Source organism: Armigeres subalbatus, chromosome 2, assembly GCF_024139115.2.
Source record: "Armigeres subalbatus isolate Guangzhou_Male chromosome 2, GZ_Asu_2, whole genome shotgun sequence".
In the NCBI taxonomy this organism is placed as follows: Eukaryota; Metazoa; Arthropoda; class Insecta; order Diptera; family Culicidae; genus Armigeres; species Armigeres subalbatus.
Genome location: NC_085140.1, coordinates 362,644,364 through 362,663,575, shown reverse-complemented (window position 1 = coordinate 362,663,575; position 19,212 = coordinate 362,644,364).

Here is a 19,212-nt window from a genome sequence, read left to right as displayed (position 1 = left end):
TGCTTGGGAAATGATAATAACAGGACACAATGGTCTCTCTAATGTAAATGTTGTTGTTTATTCAGACTAAGGCCGGAGTGGCCTGTGCGGTACATATATAAGAGTCTTCTCCATTCGGCTCGGTCCATGACTACACATCGCCAACCACACAGTCTACGGAGGGTCCGCAAGTCCTGATCGATCCACCTTGCCCGCTGCGCACCTCGCCTTACCGTGCCCGCCGGATCGTTGTCGAGAATCATTTTAACCGGGTTACTGCCTGACATTCTGGCTACGTGCCCGGCCCACCGCAGTCGTCCAATTTTCGCGGTGTGAACGATGGATGGTTCTCCCAGCAGCTCATGCAACCCGTGGTTCATTCGCCTCCTCCACGTACCGTCCGCCATCTGCATCCCACCATAGATGGTACGCAGCACTTTCCTTTAGAAAACTCCACACGTGCACGTTGGTCCTCCACGAGCATCCTCTAGGTCTCGTGTCCGTAGAGGACTACCGGTCGAATGAGCGTTTTGTAGATTGCCAGTTTGGTACGGCGGCGAACTTTATTCGATTGGAGCGTCTTGCGGAGTCCAAAGTACGTACGATTTCCAGCCACTATGCGTCTTCGAATTTCTCTGCTGGTATCATTTTCGGCAGTCACCAGTGAGCCCAAGTACACAAATTCTTGTACCACCTCGATTTCGTCACCACCGATGCAAACTCGCGGTGGGTGGCTCACATTGTCTTCTCTTGAACCTCTTCCTATCATGTACTTCGTCCTCGACGTGTTGATGACTAGTCCGATCCGCTTAGCTTCCCTCTTCAGTCTGATGAAGGCTTCCTTCATCTTCTCAAAGTTACGTGCCATAATATCTATGTCGTCGGCGAATCCAAATGGCTGGACGGACTTATTAAAAATTGTACCACTCGTGTTAATCCCTGCTCTTCGTATTATCCCTTCCAAAGCGATGTTGAATAGCAGACACGAAAGACCATCACCTTGCCGTAACCCTCTGCGCGTTTCGAAGGGACTCGAGAATACCCCTGAAACTCGAACTACTCACATCACCCGATTCATCGTCGCTTTGATTAACCGTGCCAGTTTATCCGGAAATCCGTGTACGTGCATTAGCTACCATAGCTGGTCCCGATCGATTGTATCATATGCGGCTTTGAAGTCGATGAATAGATGATGTGTGGGCACGTTGTATTCGCGGCATTTCTGCAATACCTAACGTATGGCGAACACCTGGTCTGTGGTAGAGCGTTCACCCATAAATCCCGCCTGGTACTGCCCCACGAACTGTCTTGCAATTGGTGTTACTCGGTGGCATAAAATTTGGCCTAATCTTATATGCTCCTAAATCCGACCAATGAGAGAGATTATGAATTAGAGCAGGGTAGAAATATTTCACAGTCAATGCAATGAAAAACATGGATCTCAGTATAATCTGCAGTCGCCTTCTTCGCCGCCGTGGTGAGTGCGACTGGGTGCAGCCGAAAAATCATTTCCAACACCGACCTTTCAATTTCGCATTCAGCCACTCACAAGTCACTCTGACATGCTGCTCAGTTCGCTCCTTACCATATGACTGTGAGTGGCCCATTTAAACGCGTGGTGAATTTTTTCAATTTGCTGGGTGAATGTGTACATTTTGCTGTGGTAGATTTCATCTTCGCGGCGCAGTGGGTGATGTGAGTTCTGTTGTTTACTTTTCTGCCTCTCCGGGAATGTGAGGTTGATTTCAAAGCAGGAAGAAAATAAAAACATGATATAAAAAAACATCACCTTCATCCAGTGCTGCCGAAAATTTACAACCCTGAATTAGAGTCAATTGGATAAATATTTAAGTATGTTGCAAAACCGATGACACCTTCTGGATCTCAATGTTTTTTTAATTCAATAAGGCCGATACAAATATTAAATTTATTTTATATGACCCCCCCCCCTCCAACTTTCCAAAAATATTGAGGGGGCGAAAAAAAATTTTTTTTCGACTATTTTATTTATTTTTTGTTTTGAACATTGTACATAACTGTTTTTATCTTGGTACGAAATATGTCATTTATGGACCATACATTTGTCACCAAGAGTATTTCAAATGAAAATAACAGCATATATATCTATCGGCATAAATATTATATATCCTATTAGGTTACGCATATTAAGGGGACTCTTGCTTACAAAATCCATCTAACCTCCCTTGCAATATGTGGCCTACCCTTTTCCACCAATGCATCTACATATTGTTATAGGTATTTGATGGCTTTTATGTTGCTTGGCACACGCTATCCAGCTGAATGGTCGTCCGAATTGTAAATTTTAAACATCATCTGCGTTATCTTTGCCTATATACTCAACACGTATCAAGATCGAGTGGTACACTCGAAGTTTGGTGCGTAGATCAATCCGGTTGGGTTTCCAAATATTTCGATAACTCGCACAGTTATCCCCAGCTCGTGGTTCGATGTCGACCCCAATTTCGCTATCTGCTGATATCAGACTGTCAAGATATTTAAATCCTCCGATCGTCCGGCTACTGCAAAGTTTGGGGGGCTGTTCCCGTTGACACTCAACCACCTGGTCCTGCTGACTTTGATGGTTAGACGCCGTAAAAAAGCAAACGGTCAGCCCTTTGAACCCACTCAGCATAAATAAGCGTCGCATTTGTAAAACCTGTCCACGTTAAATTTAAAACACCCATCTCATCAGGCAATTTTTGAAAATATTCACGAGCTACTGAGACGATCAATTTATATGACAGCTGAATCTGTCTGCTTTTTGTGGTGCTTTCAGATGTTTTGAACACGCCCAAATTGATAAAAATGGCGACAAATCAATTGGACAGTACCTAAGTGTCCGAAATTTAACGTGGACAAGCTTTAATATAGCGTTTTGTGATCATTAGCCAATACTTCAAATTGTATGCCTCGGATGGGTGGTTTTTGTAGAACACTGAATGAGACTTGAAGACGCTATTTGAAGTTCTCGCTATTTGAAGCTGTCCAAGTCAAAGAGCAATTGAGGCAATAACCTCCGCTTGCTGCACACATCCTTTCTTCATCGGTCACGGTCAGGAAGTCCGCCCAATCCCGCCTGTCCTGTCTGCAGTAGCGCCCGACTTCCACTTACAGGAATACATACCGTTGACGGACTCTACTTTACTTCTCTGATTCTTCACTTTCCTCACCGTTTACATCTGTAATCCATTCTTTTCGCTGAGTGAGCAGCTCACCCAAGTTTTTCTCGCCGATTTCGATAAAAGCATTCTTCACTGCCCACTTATCTTCTACGCTGCCACCTTCCAGAGCATCCACTACCCGAGTTCTAAGATCTTCAACGAACGATTCACAGCTGGATCTTCTGGACGGTCTATTTCGATTCGTCGCCCGAGCTTCCCCTGACACCGCTGAATCCAAGCAATGCGTTGTCGCCAATTAGAAGATTATAGTCAAAAGCGATGTCAGCGTTGCGTTTATTACGGACTTAAGAAGGCATCGTCTCCGTTTTCAGCTGATCCATTTCCAGATGAGCTAGATACTACTAGTACTGCCAACAAAAAGTGGGTCTGGGAAGTAAGTCAAATGCTGCTGCCTGCAGACATGAGACGCGGGCGCAGGAGGACTTCCCGGCCGACGATGGTAGGAAACCCGCAACAACCAGCGATATTCATTTCCTCTTCGATATTTCACGACGCCTGAATGGAGCAAGGACAAATCCGTGGATGATAGATAAAGACGCGACTTGTCAGTCACTCATCGATCCAGCTGATCAGCTGAAACGTTGGCTCGACAACTTACAACAACTTCTTCAAGTTTTGACAACCTTCCCTAATTCAGATATAGGGAAAGGTTGAAATTCTCCGACGGCAGTAGGCAGGATTTCGCTTCGGACGACCATGTGAGAACTATTCTGTCACGCTTTGCATCATGCTGGAGTAGAGTCCCTCCCTTAATTTCAAGAGTCCTTCCATTTGGTACTGATTGACCACGGAATCGTGAGTGAGTACAAGAGCAAGACAAGGGTGCATGTATTATACCTCTTGTGCTATTTCACATCGTAGTCGACCAAATCATGGACCTTTCTAGCAGTCTACCTGCATAGATCTACTAACGCCACAGCGCTCTACCAAGTAGAGTAAACTGAATGACCTGGTCGTATGGCCACTCAACAAACTCCAACTCCACGGTAGCCGGGCAAACAGTGGAGAAGGTCGAAACCAAAGCCAGCCAACGGCGGACCAAGATCAACATAGAACATGGAGTTCCAATCTGTCTAGGCAATGCACCAAACCTCGAATACTCAACTCTAACATGAAATCTGTGATGTTATACACCAGTGAGACTTGGTGCGTATTGGCAGAGATCACATAGATTTGCAAGTAATCATCACCCGATATCTATGTTTTACAGCTCGGGCCTGGTGGGTTCGCAACTGGATCCCGAAATCGACGATCCAATATCAACGGCAACTCCACAGTGTGAATGGGCGTAGGCTGGCTACAGACAACGTTAGAGCAGAGACGAAATCTGCAAGCAAGCGCTGGAATCCGGCAGGACATCGCAGCAGAGGCAGACCCAGAATCACCTGGCGGTAAAACCCTAACAGAGAAATAAACAAAGTCGATGGGATTCAGACTTAGGGTCAAGCCAAGGATGGAGATCCTTAACGTTGTCCCCATGTACTTTAATAGGTGCTCAGAACACAAGAGTGGGTGTGTGAATTGGATTCCACTTAATGAATGCCATATGTACATGGGTGCTGATTAAGAAACCAATCCTAGTCTCGTTTAGCCTATGAATTGTGTAACTTTGATTAGCTAAGTAATAGAGATTTATTTTAGAACTTGTTTGGATTTTTTTTATTTTTCATAAAACAAGTGGAGCTGTATCTCTTAAAAAGCAAGGTTGTTTTCAGTGTATCGTACCTTGGAGTAAGATAAACCAAAATCTGAAACCAGACACCTGATAAGACATCTCAGATCGTGTAAGGATTGGGAAGCGCCCAGGCAGCAATCGCCGTGCATGAGCCGAAATTGCCTCTTTACGACTATACAGAAACCCCTGCAGCTGATCCACGCATATTTCTTGCATGAGTAAGTTCAACGTCCATTGCATTCTATATACGGGTTTATTCGAGGCCGTATCTATGCCTCTAACAAGTAGCATGGCATTTCAATAATTTTAGGAACGTTAGCATGATATGACGAGCTGATATGACGTGCTTCACCGATTCTACTTCAAACTTCACCTATCTGTTCATAAAACATCCATGTTCAGACAACACATCTCTAATTGGAAGTACAGCCGACCATTGCCCCAGTACAACCAATTTGAGCCTCATACTTAACTTAAACAAAAGCTTATAATTTTAGCCGTACTTTAAAAATGTTGGTGTTATGGATTCAACAGTTTAGAGTCCATCAGCAAAAACTTTTTCAAAAAGAAAAGCTAAAATTTCTGCGGAAATAAGTTCCAGTATTTTTTTAATTCTTTAAAGTTTCTGCTAAGTTCATTACTGCATAAATACATTACAATGATTCAAATTCTTTGCTTTCTCTAAACATTCTTTGCTATTTTCCATTAAAATTCTAATTTTTTTTGTGCGATTATTTCCATTTTGGACTTTTTTTGTTTCCTTGTTATTTTTTTTTATTCCCCCCCCTCGTGTTGTTGGAGATAAAATAAATTTAATATTTTATCGGCCTAATTGTAGAACACAATAATTTATAATTTTGGATAATTCGATGTAATTAACGATACAGTGTGAGCAATACCTCAAAAGATGACTATATTTTCTACAAAAGATAATAAAAAACACAAATGAAGGCTGATACTTAATGATGCAACTAACAAGGTTGAAATAGGCAAAATTTTGTTGAAATTTAAATCAGCATAGCTTAGCGTAGAATAATCAGGTTATAGAAAAATCCGAAAAAAAAGTCAAATTTGAACTAAGTATGCAAAGTGGCTTTTCGCGATGAAGTCTACATGTCCAGAAAATTTCATTGAAACCTAAGAGGGTATCGCTATCTCCGAATACGATTTGGCGCAAAATGGGTCTGATGGAAAATTTAACAATATTATTCATTAGGAAAATAATTAAAGTCAATTAATCAATATAGTATATAGACATTCAGAAAAAAAAGAAAATAATTCATAGAGATGAACCAGCCTAGCTATATAGGGGTGCTGTACTTACTTGATACTTGATGGACTACAGCTCTTCGATGAACCTACGCCGAATGGAGTACCCTTCTCCACTGGACTCGATCTACGAGACTTAAGCTGGTTACGAAGTCCGTAGTAAGCCTTAGTTGCAGCTGCAATACTCCTTTTCACCTCACGGGTAACATCATTATCGCACGTTACTTATGTTCCAAGATACACAAATTCTTCTACCACTTCAAATTTATCACCATCCAGCACTATTTCGCTACCACCACCACTAATGAACCCACGTTGATTGCCAGCGACCATGTACTTTGTTTTGCTGGTATTGATCGTGAGTCCAATCCTCGCTGTCTCCCTCTTAAAAGGCGCAAAAGCCTCTTCCACGGCACGGCGATCAATCTCGATAATATCGATATCGTCTGCAAATCCCAGGAGCATATGCGATCGTGTGATAATGGTACCGCTTCTTTGCACACCTAATCGCCCAATCACTCCCTCGAGTGCTATATTGAACAGTAGATTCGAGAGTGAATCACCCTGCTTGAATCCATCTAAGGTAACGAATGATGTCGATATTTCATCCGCAACCCATACACTTGATTTCGATCCGTCCAACGCTATACGAATCAGCAGTATCAGTTTCGCCGGAAAACCATGTTCAACCATAATTTGCAATAATTCATTTCGTTTCACGTTTCGTTACGCCGCCTTGAAATGAATAAACAGATGATGTGTTTGCAAGTTCTACTCCCGGAATATATCAAGGATTTGTCTTAAGGTAAACATTTGATCCGTCGTTGATCGACCCTCACGAAAACCTGCCTGGTATTTACCGACGAAGGACTCTTCAAGAGGTCTCAATCTGTTGAACAGAATACGGGACACAATTTTGTACGCCGATTTAAGGAGGGTTATTCTTCGGTCGCACTCCAATCTGTGCCGTCCAGCCAGCTAGCAGACAATTTTTTGTCTTTACATACACACAGGACTTTACAGGACACAAAAGAATTACGACTGAAGGTTAGGTGTTTTATTGTGTGGCTTTCTCAGTCTAATTTAGTCAAACAGAATTAGTTTTGTTTTGCCCGACGCCAAAACAATACAGGTCGAAACGTCGGGCAAAACAAAACTAATCGTTTTGACTAAACTAGACTGAGAAAGCAACACAATAAAACATGGTGCAGAACTTCATAAAGCTGCTCACTGCCATGTTTGCTTTTTTAACCTCATCTAGTGGAGGCGACTCCACAGCTTGTCCATCGTCGCTAATATGTATTCTGTTCACCGATGCATCGTCACTTCCACTATTCAACAACGTCTCGAAGTGATATTTTCACCTGGCAGCCATTTCGGATTTATTTGTCAGCAAATTCCTTTCTTGGTCGTTACACTTGACGGGAGATGGCGCTGTCTTTCTCCTCACGCCATTGACAGTATAGACATTGGCGTAACTACAGGGGGCTAGAGGGGGGATCTATAGCCCCAACTAGGATTAAATTAGCCCCCCTAGAATTGTTTACTACTTTGCGTAAGTATTGCACATATATGATTTTGAACCTATTTCATCTAGTTTTCTGATTTCGAACAATTGTCATATGCATCAATGCATGCTAATTGAATAAATAATAGTAGTAACAAATTAAAAGAGCAAACACAACTGAGATTTAAGAGGGAAAAGAAAATTAAAGTGAAATAATAAACTGCTAAAAAAATTATCTTAATTTGATATTCACAGAGACACAGAATGTTAAGGTTACCGAAAAATTTCTAACAAATTCTAAGTTTTCAATGGATTGTCTCCGCAAGTGATTAATCTTTAAGGACGAATAAATCTATACATATTGAAGGCATTTCTTTCTGCAGATTTGTCTGGGAAAGTGTTTTAGCCAAAGATGCATACCGACCAAAAATCAAATAGACCGTTATAGGACACCCATCATTTTTTCCTTGAAGAAGACATCGAACCCAATGTCGAAACGTTGGACAAAAATTAAAAATTCGTTCTAATAAATCAGACTGCAAAGCCGAAAAATTAAAAAAAAATAAAGATAATATATTCTTTCATAATTTCTAGGAACTTTTTTCAAATAGGCGTAACTGTGTTTGACCTTGAAATTTGAAATGGCTAATACTCTCTCAATTCAGCATATTTCGTTCAGCTAACAGTACTACCAGATAGATCGGAATCTATTCCATCTGTTAGGCACAGAAGTTCACCAAAACAGTTTAATTAATGAGCACAGTCGCCGTTCCAAAAATCAAGCTTAGAATCATGTACGCCCATTTGAAAAAAGTTCCTAGATTTCAATGTGAGGGGAAGGGGATGTCTTCATATGGGGGGAAGGGGAATTTAATATTGTTCATTTTCTTTCTCGTTTCACAGAGCGAACAATGGCGCTTAAACAAGGCAGGGCAAGTTTAATAGCTTCCCAGGAAAATCAACAATGGAGTGACATACATTTTTTAGTCACTTCCAACGTCTAATCAAACTTGTTTCATCATTTGCTTATGATGATTCTCCTAAACTATATCCCCCACCAACCATCAAACTCCTTGACATCTATGAGGGCGTCGGTGAGTTGCTGGCCTCTCACTAAGTCTCAAATGGGAATCCATAAGCAATTGAGGCTGGGCTTTTTGATATTCGAGAAAAAATCAGAAATCACTCAGATATCTAGGAGAGATAACTATCCATTAAATGAAAAAGAACTTGGAGTTCTTTCGGAAGGATTTTTAAAACACAACAGACTTTTTTGGTTCTTTCTTTTTTTGAGTCCTACGACATTTCTAGATTTTGCATATCATGAGGGCTAAGCGTCGATGAACATCATTTGTAATATTCAGGTCGCTTATGAATGTGTTGAAAGAGCAGTCTTGTAGGCAAACAAAGTGAAAATAGTAGCTTTTCTGTGTTTTGACTGTAAAGTAGAAAAAAAAGTTTAGCCCCTCCTAGAATTTTTCTTTAGTTACGCCAATGAGTATAGATACTATAGGTTCCATAGACGAGCGCAGGCACGGTTGGGTTATTTCGATTAAGTGTGTTTTTCCACTTTTTCACACCACGAGAATTTGACGTCACACGCTCATTGCTTGGGTTGCAATAGTGACATCATGCTCGTTTGGCTACACTAACTGACAGTTCGTTTGGCTACACTCGCCTTCGCCTCAGCTCGTCTATGGAACCTATAGTGTCTATAATTGACAGTCCCATTATACAAAAGATGTTTTAGTTACTAGATAAAGATTGTCGCTGTCGTCGCTGTCGGGAACATCTTTTGCTGGCGAGGATAGGGGATCTAAATGTCAAGGAAGGAAAAATATATACGATTTGACAGTTAGGTACCATACCACACATGTTTCGGACAGCAGATCAAAGGGAACCGAAGCGACAATCTTTATCTTGTAACTAAACTATCTTTTCATTATACCTCCGCATTTCATTCTGCTCCATTCTTTCCTGCGACTCACTAATAACTTGTTCTTCGTACTCTTTTTTCTTCCCGCTGTGTGTGTTCGTTTTTCGGCTGCTCTTGCTTCCTTGTACCGCTCTCTCTTCGATCGGGTACCTGAAACTAGGGATCCTATATTAAGAGATGTGCGAATACTTTTCCAGACGATTTAGCAACGCTGTTACTTTCGTAAACAAACGCTGCCAGCACTTGCCGTGGCGCAAATTGTTGGAGCTCGAACATGACTTTGCGCATAATGGCATTTTCAGATTTCGTTATCTAACGTCCAACAGTGCATTATCACTAAAATAGAAGTGCAATACAAATGAACAAAGTACCATGCATAAACTAGACTACTTCAACTTACCAATGTAAAACAAATTGTTTATTTGACAAAATCTTTTTCATTGCAATCGCAATACCTTTCAATCCGCAACAATAACAACGTTCATTTGGCTCAGATTCTGACAGCTCTCAATGCTCGATTGGCTCAAGATGGCCGCTTTCGCATATCTCTGAATGTAGGATCCCTACCTGAAACCAACATCCGACTTCTGGCAACGTTCTTCTCGTCTGTCACTCTCTGACATTTCACATCGAACTAACCCATCCTGGGTCCACTCTGTGCAGTGCTCACCACTTCTCGTGCTGTTATGCTCACCGCTCCATGGATCGACTCCCAAAGATCGTTGATGTGTTTTTTTTTATATATCTTTATTAGGGAGCCCATGGCTGGCTCGTCTCGTTCGTTTACCGACCTGAGCGTTAGCGTCTCCGATAACAATTTTCACGTCATGCTTTGGGTACTCTCCATAGGCTTTATCAAGATATTCATAACACGTGTCCTTCACGTCGTCGGATTTATCGTTTGTCGATGCGTAAACGTTGATTAGGCTGTAATTGAAAAATTTGCCCCGTATCCTCAACACACAGATGCGTTCGATAATGGGTTTCCACCGCACCACTCGCTTCATCTGCTTGCCCATCACTACGAAACCAACTACATGCTCTGCATTTCCACCGCCGCTGTGATAGATGTTATATTTGAATGCAGTGTTGGTCGTGGGGCCCACGGCTCAGAATTCACGTTCTCCGGATCTAGGCCATCGGATTTCTTGAATAGCAGCCACGTTCACTCCAACCTTCTGCAGTTCACGAGCCACCATTTTGCAGCCCAGGGGTCCTGTGTTGAACTTAATATTCTGTTAAAAACATAATAATAAAGTTAAAAAAAATCTATATAGGGGTTGGAGATCGCAGTTAGCCGTACTCATGAACGGGTCGACCAAAACAATTCCTACTGTAATAACCAGGGTTCGTAATGCTCACTCAATCTCAGGAGCACATGATTTTCCCTCACGAAAGTTTTCGGGGAGAAATCGCTTTTCGGGAAAGAAAAACAACCTGGAGAGTGATAACAATTTTTCGCTCACTTCGATTGCCGCTAAACGTTGGTTTGCTCTTTTTCTTTCATATTCGAGTCTTTTCGTGGCATCACCAATGCAAATGGTAGTAGCTTATGTGGAACAAATAACTTAACGCTTTCATACAGATAGCGTGGTGGTGTGGCAAAAGTAAGCGCATCCCCACAGCCATTATTGTTACTATTCTGGGTTCGAATCCCGGCGCGGCCATACAATTTTGTAATTGTTCTGCGATAATTCTCGCGAAAAGTGAATGAGCGGTAAAAGTGATGAAACGAAAAAGGATTTTCATCTAATAAGCAAGATTTTCGTTTATCTTCCAAGGCTGATTCTAGAGAAAAGATTGATGGGTGAAAGATGATCCTCAACATAAACAACGAAACAAGATTTTCCCTTGGCCCGAAAAACGCTTGCTTTGGTCTCATTGAAACGAAAAGTCGAAACCCTGGTAATAACCTTCCACGCTAACAATTCCAAAACCTTCCGTAGAGGTCGTAGTGTTCTCTGCATAATGTTAAGTGGATGTCCAACTATCCATTCTTCCTCTTTCTCAGCATTCGTAATAACGTGGCCAGGCATATCTTGACTATTGGAGATTTAATTGCTTTCATCTAAGAGATAGTGAAGTTCTAAATCAATGTCAGTGGTCACGGATGAAAGTGACTACTCTTATACAATAATCCAGGTTTGTATCACCTACGAATGTGTGCGATTTACTCAATGCTAATGCTACGTTAATGCTAATCAATTTGCCTCCGTTGTCTTTTGTACTCTTCCATTGTTATGCTCAGGAATAAGCATTGGCAAATTAGTAGATCCTGGCGAAGCGTGAAAAACGTGCTATAATGGTAGCGCCATTGCTTATTTTGTCATCAGCGGGTCAATGACCAGACATGACTCATTGTAGAAATTGTCAACGACACCAGCTGGGATTGATTCTAAGCTTACTGGGAAGAAAATGCTTATCAATTAACTACTTTTATAACCGATTTTGTATCATGAAATAAATTTGTTGCTAACATCTCACTCCATACGGTACATACAGTAGCAGTAGCGAAAAAAACTAATAATTTGCATCATTGTTTATGGGCTGATAAGAATTTGAAACGTAATTAGTTCCATAATGTTTGGCTGTCGGCATTTCTCATTAATTTGTGTGATGTCAATGTTCGAATGAGTAAAAAAAAACAAATTGATTAGGCATCACTCATTCAGTTCTTTTTCAACATTTTTTTTTATAAATACTCAATGTTTGTGTTCAGATAGAGCAACGTCTAAATCAAAGTCTGGTAAACTTCTAGATCTGTTCAGTTCACGAGAGAATAATTTTAATCATATAAACATAGCAAAAAGCTTTTGTTTTATTCTTATTTGTGGAGTGACTTGTAACATTGGTATGTGAACAAGTTACTTCACATATATGGATTTACAATGAGATGTTCTGACAAGCATTCGTCAGTCGTGAATTAACTTGTTTGAACTAAACGACTAGCTGAACAAACCCTGTGGGGTAACAAACAAAAACAAGTCGTGGAGCAAAATAATCTTAATAGTTAGATAGGCGAAAGGCTTACCTTGGTTTAAATATTCAGTAATACTGAATCAGTATGCTGTACGTGGCGCGGGTGGGACACACTTAGCGAATGCACAAAAATAAAATTTTGCGATTCGTCAAGTCATCCTTTTTAGTTATATATTGTTATTGTTCCAGGATTACAGCAAGAATTTTCATCTATAGAAAATACCCGTCATAGTCATAATCAATAATCAAGGCTCCCAAGTAATCAATAAGCACTACAATTTGCCAAATCGGCCATATAGTGCTACTATAATGGTTATTGGTGAATTGTAGTACTTATTGATTACTTAGGTATTACGATTTTGCAACGGAATCTAATAAATAAATTTCTCTTATTGAATAGTTTTGTTTGAATTAGACCGTTGATAGATGCAAATATTTTAATCATAGCTACATGTACTTTAAAGCCAACCTTAAATAATATAATGCATGTAAAATTCCCAGTCTATTATTCTTGAGATTTGGATTGATAGTTACATTGAGATAATTGTTCCACTACACTGTACCTATAAGGAGCATGCGACAAATGAGAAATTCGAAACAGTTACCTATAAATAGTAAGGTAAAGTGAAAATGTAAACAAATGTACACAGTTTAGTGCCAGTTTCCCAATTCAATGATCGAAGAACATTTCATAAGCAATATAAACGTAGAAGAATTTTTAATATTTGACAGTTTTACTTCAATCATAAATCCATAAGAAGGGCAAATTTCGATGCTGAACTAATTTCGACCACACACGGGATTCTAATTCGCTGATCCGTTGCCAAGCATTTCGTGTGCTCGTTAGGCTGATGTGATTAGGTCAAACGAGATCACAGGAAACATTGCAAAATTGAAACGCTACTGATAACAATTCCGGTTGTTCTTCTCAAAAGGGTGTAAAATGTTTTGAAGAAAATGTTCATAAGGTTGATACAAAACTAAAGTTTTAGTCAACTGTTCTAAGCTGGATTTTAAATCGCAATAAGAAATATGTGATATTTTGTGTGGTTTGTGCATAAAAACCAAATGGGCCCATTACACAATTGAAAAACATGTCTATAAATAATCATCTCCGGTTGCAAGTTATGCTCGTTATACATACTAGACCAAATATGAAGGATTTGTTTGATTGTCATACTGAATGGAGGTCTGTGTTCCAAGGATTAAAGCTTTCCAGCAGATTTTTATCAGCGAAGAAATTTGTTTTGAAGCAGACATTTCTCCGAGGCGTAATTTTTCTTAAACAACAAAATGCCGTTTTGTTACGTAGTAGAAACACCACATCACATGATCAGAGGAAAAATACTATTTATAAATTATCAAGTGCATTCTTTTGAATTTCTGATCAAGTTGAAAAGAATTAATATTTAATGTATTCAAATACAAACGGATAAAGAAAAATGTAAAGGATTATTAAAGATACATATATAAAATCCAATTTTTAAGCAGTTGCCATAGCAGTGCTACTCTGAATTGATATTTTGATATCTGAAGCAGTCATTGTAAACCATCCCATCATTTGATCTTCTGTGCAAAGATACTAATGAAATGATGGGATAGTGAACTCAGTTATTTATCCGCTCTGTAAACAAAGTGCAAAGTTTGTCATAGAGAAATATTTTTCACAGCTTCTGTTGTATCAACACCTCCGCAACATGAATAATCCCGAACTGCGCTGGCTATCATGGTCATCATCAAATGCTCAAATAATAACTGGTAAAAATAGTAAAAGAACCAACAGTGGAGAAACTAAGCACCTTCCAACGCTATTTGATCCCTTGCACTAAATCTATACTTCATTTTGCTTATCTTGGAGTGAGTTCGAGAGCTCTTTAGCTTTTTTTGCATTACAAATGTTGAAGACGTCACAGAGTCCAACCTTATTAGGGTTAGGCGTTATATTGCGACCCACCTGGCCAAAACGCCCCTGTTTCATTTCTAGAAAAGTATAACTAACTAAGGGTAATATTTGTAAAACCATCATACTATGTGAATATGGAAGTATTTTTGTATCACATAATGAAAATCATAGCAAAATACAAAAAGTTACAGTTTTGATGTAATTTTCAATGTTTTTGCCTTTCTCGTATACTAAGTATACGGTAAAGGCTATATGATCGCTCCAAAAACAAACTTTTTATAGAAGGCCCGGAGACCCATAGTGTTATATACCAATCGACTCAGTTCGACGAATCGAGGTGATGTCTGTGTGTGTGTGTATGTATGTGTGTATGTGTGTGTGTGTGTGTGTGCGCAAAACTACTCAAAAAATGTCACTCATTTTTCGGGCACTTATCCTCAACCGATTTGCTCGCAACAAGTTGCATTCGACGCAGAATCCTGTCCCATTATTTCCTATTTGAAATTGGCCAGATCGGACTATGGGATCGAAAGTTATGGCCAAAATACAAATTCATACGAAAAAATCGCGTAAAAAATGTCACTCATTTTTCGGGCACTTATCCTCAACCGATTTGCTCGCAACACATTGCATTCGTCGCAGAATCCTGTCCCATTGTTTCCTATTTGCAATTGGTCAGATCGGACTATGGGATCAGAAGTTATGGCCAAAATACAAATTCATACGAAAAATCGCGTGAAAAATGTCACTCATTTTTCGGGAACTTATTCTCAACCGATTTGCTCGCAACAAGTTGCATTCGAAGCAGAATCCTGTCCCATTGTTTTCTATTTGAAATTGGCTAGATCGAACTATGGGATCAGAAGTTATGGCAAAAATACAAATTCATACGAAAAATAGCGTAAAAATGTCACTCATTTTCGGGCACTTATCCTCAACCGATTTGCTCGCAACAAGTTGCATTCGACGCAGAGTCCTGTCCCATTGTTTCCTATTTGCAATTGGTCGTATCGGACTATGGGATCAGAAGTTATGGCCAAAATACAAATTCATACGAAAAAATCGCGTAAAAAATGTCACTCATTTTTCGGGCACTTATCCTCAACCGATTTGCTCGCAACAAGTTGCATTCGACGCAAAATCCTGTCCCATTATTTCCTATTTGGAATTGGTCAGATCGGACTATGGGATCAGAAGTTATGGCCAAAATACAAAATCCTACAAAAAAATCGCGTAAAAAATGTCACTCATTTTCCGGGAACTTATTCTCAACCGATTTGCTCGCAACAAGTTGCATTCGATGCAGAATCCTGTCTTATTGCTTCCTATTTGAAATTGTCCAGATCGAACTATGGGATCAGAAGTTATGGCCAAAATACAAATTCATACGAAAAAAACGCTTAAAAATGTCACTCATTTTTCGGGCACTTAGCCTCAACCGATTTGCTCGCAACAAATTGCATTCGACGCAGAATCCTGGTCCATTATTTCCTATTTGAAATTGGCCAGATCGAACTATGGGATCGAAAGTTATGGCCAAAATACAAATTCATACGAAAAAAACGCTTAAAAATGTCACTCATTTTTCGGGCACTTAGCCTCAACCGATTTGCTCGCAACAAATTGCATTCGATGCAGAATCCTGTCCCATTATTTCCTATTTGAAATTGGCCAGATCGAACTATGGGATCGAAAGTTATGGCCAAAATACAAATTCATACGAAAAAATCGCGTAAAAAATGTCACTCATTTTTCGGGCACTTATCCTCAACCGATTTGCTCGCAACACATTGCATTCGCCGCAGAATCTTTTCTCATTGTTTCCTATTGAAAATTGGCCAGGTCGGACTATGGGATCGGAAGTTATGGCCAAAATACAAATTTATACGTAAAAATCGCGTAAAAAATGTCACTTATTTTTCAGGCTTTTATCCTCAACCGATTTGCTTGCAACAAATTTCATTCGACGCAGAATCCCGTCCCATTGTTTCCTATTGAAAATTGGCTAGATCGGACTATGGACTATGGACTATGGCTAGATCGGAAGTTATGGCCGAAACATCATTTTTGCCTTTTTATACGATAAGGTTGTATGTTCGCTCCAAAACCAAACTTTTACAGAAGGCCTGGAGACCCATAGTGTTGTATACAAATCGACTCAGCTCGACGAACTGAGATGATGTTTCTGTGTGTGTGTGCGCGCACCAAAAGTGCGAAAAGTTTAGCTCACTTTTTTGGAACTCAACCGATTTAATTCCAACAAGTTTCATTCGACGCGGAATCCTATCGTTTTGTTTTCTATTGAAAATTTGGAAGATCGGACCATGGGCACAGAAATTATGGCCAAAATATACTATGTGTTATAAAAAAGCGAGTAAAAAAGTCTAGCTGACTTTTAATGGACTTACCCTCAACCGATTTACTCTCAACAAATTGCATTAGACGCGGAATCCTATTCTATTATTTTCTATTGAAAGTTGGCCAGATTGGACTATTACCTTAGAAATTATGGCCAAAATTCTTTTTGCCTTTCTTGTGCAACAAAGTTGTACCGAAAGGCTATAATTTCTTTCCGAAAACGAACTATCGGATGCTTCCACACTGATGCACTTCCCTCCCTCTTCATACGGGAGTTTGGCAGAAAGACGGTCATGAGATTTATATCATAACAAATATCAAATATCAAATATCCCTCCGCTCGCTTGATGGGAATGACATTTTCGTTTTCTTTTTGTGCAGTCGGAGCTTCAGTTCAACTAACATCCAAAAGTGATATCCTTAAAATATATGACTGGGTAAAATAAAACAGGGGTATGAACGTCAAAAACATTGGAAAAGGAAATAAAAATGTCGAAATTCTTATTAATATTAGCATATTGTAGATCAAGCTGAAAACCGAACCGAGGTCTCGCGACAATCGCATTTTCTCGCATTTCCGGAGTAGTGCGAGTAGTATAGTGCAGTAGTAGGAGTAGTAGTAGGAGTAGCGCATCGCGAGTAGTGCGCAACTGTGCCATAGTCGGGCACCACTCGCGATGCAGTTGCGACATCCGGGAATGGGACAAAATATGATTTTCGGTTTTCAACTGGATCTACAATATCTTTGCCGTAATCTAATTTTCATAGAACGGACAAAGAAATTTGTCTTTTTTACTCCTAGCTACTAGCTCATCTATTTTCAAGCACACACATTTTACGAAGGTCGAGAAAGGCACCATCACCGCTAGGTGGATTAATCTGGGTTTTTCCCGTTACGTTGGGATATGGATACTCTGAAGTAGTGCGTAACGGTGTAAATCCGGTCATATCGCCAGGCTCGGTTAAACACTGAAACTGACAATATGACGTCTCTAACCCCGAATCCCAAGGTGTCAGGCGACCGGTGCCGAGGGGATGAATGGCCTGGGGGGTGAAACAATTAGCCAGGCAGTTAACGGAGCCTGTAATGCTGGGTAGACACCTTTTTTCGTGGTGCATTACGGAGAAAAATCTACCACACTGTACTCTAGTTGACTGACAATTTGGGTTGCTACGATTATTCCGCATATTCTTTAAAAAGTATATTACCGCAACAACAACCCACCCAAAAAATGTGATTAATGAAATCTGAAAAAAATAGCAAGACAATCTAAAATGCTCATATCACCCAACAAAACTGTTACTCATAAACTGCTCAGCCTATCTATAAAAAACTTAGATACCTTCTGCTGGGTAGAGAGAAAAGATGTGCAATGTTGAAGCAGATTCGATGGATACGCGGAATTGACTGATATCCCATCGTTATTATCTGGTAATGGAATAACTTCTCGCAAGGGCAGATTGTGTTTTAATGGAAAAGTGTGGGTTCAAAGTGTGGCTGTGTATGTGCTAAGACAAGACAAGACAAGTGTGGGTTGAAATCCCACCGGCAGTCGAATCTTTTCTCAAAATATCTCATAAAAAAACACCTCAAATGGCAAACATAATTATGTGTATCAAAATTAAACATCTTTTCCAACAAGATCGTATAGGATGCCATATAATATGCCAAAGTGGAGGCGATATAGGTACTTTCCTATACAACATTTAAGTATATCGCCTCCACTTTAGCATCTTAATATCCTTGTGACCAATGAATTCGGTATATAACACTATGGGTCTCCGAGCCTTCTATAAAAGTTTGTTTTTGGAGTGAACATATAGCCTTTACGTATACTTTGTATACGAGAAAGGCAAAAAAAATCGCTGCGTCAAAATTTTGTGTTTGCCAATCACCGTCAAAATAATCAATTCGGCTGGTGCTACGGCGAATCAATTAGTGATTGTGAGAAGTTCAAGTACTGTGATGCTAAGTTTTGGGAATTAGAAACTGCAAGAAATGCACTCGACGGATTAGCACCCCACCCCCCATGGCGAACAAGGTGCATCTTGATTGAGTTGAAAATTGCAAGTTGATTGAACGGCTGACGTTCGGGTGCCTATTCGTCGGATTTTCCATCCCTGCGATTTACCATTGCGAAGTCCTCGGTCCTTTACAGCATGTCGCAAACAAAGAAGACTTAGTCTTCGAAGGGTATACAAATTGCCTTCGATTTCCTCTACTGTTTCTGTTGAATCTCAAATTCGAGATTAAAGATCACCTCTGGGACAACTGAGTATCATTTTGATTATTTTTGATAAGCTCTCAATAAATAATTGTTGAAAAGTATCTTCAATCTACATATAACACAAAGTTGAGAATCGGCTATTAGATAATTGCCATAAGAAATATGCTTACAAAAA